The 5582-nt window shown below is 42.9% G+C and overlaps 1 pseudogene; it reads left to right on the top strand.

Annotated features, from left to right (window-relative positions):
* The first annotated feature begins 1971 nt into the window (after positions 1-1971).
* Positions 1972-4429, top strand: LOC123383981 (annotated as a pseudogene).
* The last annotated feature ends 1153 nt before the right edge of the window (positions 4430-5582 follow it).

The following is a 5582-nucleotide window of genomic DNA, read 5'->3' as shown; positions in this document are numbered from 1 at the left end:
GACTGTGGGACCTCCCCCAAAGTCTCTGAATCCGTAGGGTCGGGCTGAGGCTCCAGATGTACGTTTCTAATAGGTGTTCGGGGGACTGCACGTTGAAAACCACTAAAGCATTCCAGATGTCATCTTAAAGAGGAAGCGGTGGATGAGAGGTTGCCTCACTTGTCTGAGGCCACACACGTCCTGGCTAGGGAGTGGAGCTCAGACTACAACTCACATCTCTCTGACTCCATATCCCCTGCGGCCTCCCTAGGTATCAAGGTTGGTAGGGACCTAAAGCCAATGGGCATTTTAAAACATTCGTCTTACTTTATTCCTTTATGGCATGAATCCTGCTGACCTTGTTCCTGAAAATATTAACTCTCTGGTGCTCTGTGGGTCCATTGTCTTCATTTCTACTCCTTTTCTTTAAATGCTGATGTTTCCCAGGGCTCCATCCTTGGCCTTGTTCTCTTACTTCAGTAAGATGCTATTTTGGTACGTGAAGAGATGTCTTTTTTTTTCCCCCGGTATTTGGTGAGTGATCACCCCTGCTGAGAGCTATACTTGAGTACTTACTGCTTCATGGTATGCTGGCACAGAGAACCAGAGAAAAAAGTAATCAAATCCTTGGTTATTGAATTTCAAACACCAAGGTTAAGGTGTGGAAAAAAAAAAGTTTTGAAAATCTGCATGACAGGTAGAGTGCTTATTTTATGGTCCTTGCTACAGGAAGACAACATAAATTTGTCAGATGGTAGGTGTGGGGAGGAGACAGGAGTGACAAGGTGAACTTAGGGTGGAGCCAGGATTTGAAAGGACCACCCGGACTGAGTTGAGTCGGCACCCAGAGACTGTCCAGCCTCCATTCCAGCAGGACCCCCTGGGAACCGGGGCTAGGAAGCCAAAGGGGATAAATTAGTGGCCCAGACCAACTGGCATCCACTCAACTGACAAGCTTGAGAAGGCTCCTTTGATGACCCCCCCCTGCTGGTTAGCGGAAAGAGAACATTTCATTGACAGGCGTGCACATCTCATTGGCCTCCCATACTGGACATTTGGTCCTTGACCTTGTTTAGTCCCTATTCTACCACTGTATGGGGCCACTCCTTTTGATGGCCTAGGACACTTTTAAAACATAGTGAAGGTATGGTTCTGGGCTCTCAGGATGTGGATACTGCTGGACAAAAAGTTACTGACATAAGTGAACTTAGCAGAGATGCTGAATTAATGTTGGAGCTTGAAGAGTTGGGAAGGGCTCTAACAGTTTGGTTGGCTGGCTGAAATATGCATGTGAGTGAGAAATGCCAGATGTGCCTAGGTTTACTGAAAAGAAAAGAATTCAAAGCCTGCAGAAGATTGGAATGTGAGAGTGAATTTGTCATTTAAGACCTACTCACCCACACTGGGAGGGGCCAGAAAACATACCTTTCATCATTATTGTAAGGAAAAAGTTTTTTTTTTTTTTTAAGCAGTTAATTAAAAAAAATGTTTATTTATTTTGAGAGAGAGAGAGTGAGGGTAAGTGGGGGAGTGGCAGGGAGAGAGGAAGAGAAAATCCTAAGCAGGCTCCATGCTGAGCTCCACATGGGGCTCAATCCTAGGAACCATGAGATCATGACCTGAGCCTGGAATGGGTCATTTGCTCAACTGACTGAGCCACCCATGTACCCCAAGAAATAAATTATTGAGGGGAATCCTGGCATTCCTGAAGGGTCCTGTGATTGCTCTACTTTATAGGCAAAATCTTACAGTGCAAATTTTGGTCACCGAATTGGGAAATCTAAATGTAATGGGGTGATGGAGATGCAGGGGCCAAGTGGCAGAGCTCAACTGCCAAAGGCAAGATGAGAGTGGAAAGCAAAAGAAGGGAAGGGAAGGGAAGGAAGGGAAGGGAAGGGAAGGGAAGGGAAGGGAAGGGAAGGGAAGGGAAGGGAAGGGAAGGGAAGGGAAGGGAAAGGAAAGAAAAGGAAGGAAAGGAAAAGAAAAGAAAATAATCAGAGCTTTAGGGGATTCCTGGACACAAGCTCTGAGCTGACACTAATTCTAGGAAACCTAAACAGTCAGTGTGGCCCACCAGTCAGAGTAGGGGCTTATAGAGGTCAGATGATCCATGGAGTTTTAGCACAGGTATATCTCTCAGTGGACACAGTGGACCTCTGAACCCATCCTTTCCCCAGTTCTGGAATGCATAATTGGAGAAGGGATTGAAGAATCCCTTCCTTCACTGGTTCCCTGACCTGTGGGATGAAGTCTATTTTGGTAGGGCTATTATGACCTGTAGAATGAAGCTATTACCAGGAAAATACTAAACCAAAAACAACACTAAACTCCTACAGGGACCACACAGATTATTGCCATCATTGAAGACTCAAACGATGCAGGGGTGGTGATTCCTACCACATCCCCATTTAACTCACCTATTGGGCCTGCGCAGAAGACAGATGGATCTTGGAGAATGACAATGTATTGTCGTAAGCTTAAGCAGCTACTGACTCCAAATGCACTGTTGTATTAGGTGTGGTTTCATTGCTTGAGCTAATTAACACATCCCATGGTAACTGGTATGCAGCGATTAATCTAGCAAATTCATGTTTTTCCTCCATACCTGTTAATAAAGATCACCATAAGTAGCTTGCTTTCAGCAGGCAGGGGCCAGAAATACACCTACATTACCTCAGAGGTATGTGAACTCTCCAGCCCTAAGCCATAATTTACTTCACAGAGATACTGAGCACTTTTCCTCTTCCCAAAACATCACACTGGTCTATTACATTGATGACATTATGCTGATTGGACCCAGTGAGCAAGAAGGAGCAAATATTCTAGACTTTTGGTAAGACATTTGCATGTCATTGGGTGGGAAATAAATCCATACAAATTCGGGAGCCTTCTACCTCAGTAAAATTTGTAGAGAATCCAGTGGTGTGGGACGTGTCAAGATCCCTAATGTGAAGGATAAGTTGTTACATTTGGCCCCTTCTACAACCAAGAAAGAGAAATAATGCCAGTAGGCTTCTCCAGATTTTGGAGGCAACACATTCCTCATTCATTCCTCATGTGTATTACTCCAGCTCACTTACTGATCGACTTGAAAAGCTTCTAGTTTTGAGTATGGCCCAAACATGAGAACAGTCTTCAACAGATCCAGGTTTCTTACAGGCTGCTCTGCCACTCGGACCATATGATCCAGCAGATCCAATGGTGCTTGAAGTGTAAGTGACAGGTGGGAATACTGTTTTGAGGTTTTAACCAGGTCAACCGTGACACGAGTCTCCACAGATAATTCCTTTCCTTTTGAAAAACAGCTCTTGGCAAGATACTGGGCCTCAGCAGAGACTTAACACTTAACCATGGACCACCAAGTTACCATGCAACCTGCGCTTCCCATCATGAACTGGGTATTACAGGCATTGTCTGTATGAGCAAGTCTTAAAGTTGGGTGTACTTAGCAGCACTCCATTGTCAAATAGAAGTGGTGTATATGTGATTGGACCCAAGCAGGCCCTAAAAACACAAGTTAGTTACATGAAGACCAAATGCTCATGGTCCCTACTCCTGTCTCTCTCCCAGCCTGCACTTATGGCCTCATGGAGAGTTCCCTATGATCAGTTGACAGAAGATGTGAAAACTCAAGCCTGGTTTATAGCTGAATCAACATGATATGTTGGCACCACTTGAAAGTGGATGGCGGCAGCACTGTAGTCCTTTTCTGGGACATCCTTGAAGAGCAGTGATGAAAGAAAATCCTCCCAGTGGGTGGAACTTTAGGAAGTGCACCTGGTTGTTCACTTTCTGTAAGGAGAAGTGGCCTGACATGTATATATACCAATTCATGGGTTGTGGCCAATAATTTGGATGGATGGTTGGGGACTTAGAAGGAACATAATTGGAAAATTGGTGACAAGGAAATTTGGAGGAGAGGTCTGTGGATAAGCCTCTTTGGACAAAAAAGCATGAAGATATCTGTGTTCTGGGTGAATGCTCACCAAAGGGTGACCTCAGCAGAAGAGGATTTTAATAATCAAGTGTATAGGATGACCCATTCTGATACCAGGAATTCTCTTTCCCCAGTCACACATGTCATTGTCCAATAGGTTCATGAACAAAGCGTCCATGGTGGGAGAGATGAGGTTATGCTTGAGCTTAGCAACATGGACTTCTACTCATTAAGTCTGATCTGGCTATAGCCACTGCTGATTGAACAATCTGCCAGTAGCAGAGACCAACACTGAGTTCCTAAGATGGCACCATTCCCTGGGGTGATCAGCCAACTACCCAGCGGCAGGTTGATTACATTGGACCACTTCCATCTTGAAAGAGGCAGTGTTTTGTCTTTACTGGAGTAAACACTTATTCTGGGTACAGATTTCCCTTCCCTGCACATAGGTTTGTCAATTCCCTGGAGCATGAAAATTTGCTTTCGTGTTTTTTAGTGCTGATCTGCTGGTGATGAATTCGGGTTTTTGTTTATTTGACACTATCTTTATTTCATCTTCATTGTGGAAGAATATTTTTGCTGAATGTAGAATTCATAGTAGGAAGTATTTTCCTTCCACTTTGAATACATCCTTTCATGGCCTCCTGGCTTCAAATGATACATGAGTCATTAGTCTATCCTTGTTTCTCTAATGGAATGGACTGCATTTCCCTGACTGCTTTCAAGATTTTCTTTATTACTTGCTTTCAGAAGTTTGACTACAACGTTTTTAGGAGTGGTTCCATGTTTATTACATTTTGGTTAAGTTTCTTTGACCAATAAGTTAGAATTTCCTATGAAAGTTGAGAAGTCGTCAGCCATGATTTCTTCAAGTATTTTCCCTCTCCTCTCCCAATGGGATTCCAGTTGTTCATGTGCCATCACTTGCTCTTCTCTTATAGGTTCTAGGGCTCTGTTCATTGTTTTTCAATCTCTTTTCTTTCTCTTCTTCAAATAGGACACTTTCTTTTTTATTTATTTATTTATTTATTTATTTATTTATTTATTTATTTATTTATTTAAAGTTTTTTTTTTTTATGTTTTTATTTATTTTTGGGACAGAGAGAGACAGAGCATGAACGGGGGAGGGGCAGAGAGAGAGGGAGACACAGAATCGGAAACAGGCTCCAGGCTCTGAGCCATCAGCCCAGAGCCTGACGCGGGGCTCGAACTCACGGACCGCGAGATCGTGACCTGGCTGAAGTCGGACGCTTAACCGACTGTGCCACCCAGGCGCCCCTAGGACACTTTCTGTTAACTTTAAATAAGAGATTCTTTCTTCTGTTAATTTGTTTTTTAAAAACTGTTTTTAATGAAAAAAACCCTGTTTTTCATTTTTAATCTACTATTGGTAACAGGTAATACATGTTTTTCATTTGTTACAATTTTCAGCTATAAAATTTGTTTTCTCCTGAGATTTCCGTTTTTTTCCTTGATATTATGTTATAATTCTTTGAATAGCTTTAATTCTTTGGATACCAATACAGATGCTGATGCTGCTTAGAAGTCTTTAACTGCGAAGTCCAACATCTGGACCCCTTGAAGTCACTTTCTATTGTTAACAATAGTTAACATGCAGTTAGTTAACATGCAGTGTAATATTTGTTTCAGGTGTACAGTATAGTGA

Source organism: Felis catus, chromosome A2, assembly GCF_018350175.1.
Source record: "Felis catus isolate Fca126 chromosome A2, F.catus_Fca126_mat1.0, whole genome shotgun sequence".
NCBI classification, from domain to species: domain Eukaryota; kingdom Metazoa; phylum Chordata; class Mammalia; order Carnivora; family Felidae; genus Felis; species Felis catus.
The sequence above is the reverse complement of the archived record's forward strand: the minus strand, read 5'-3'. Positions and strand labels throughout refer to the sequence as shown.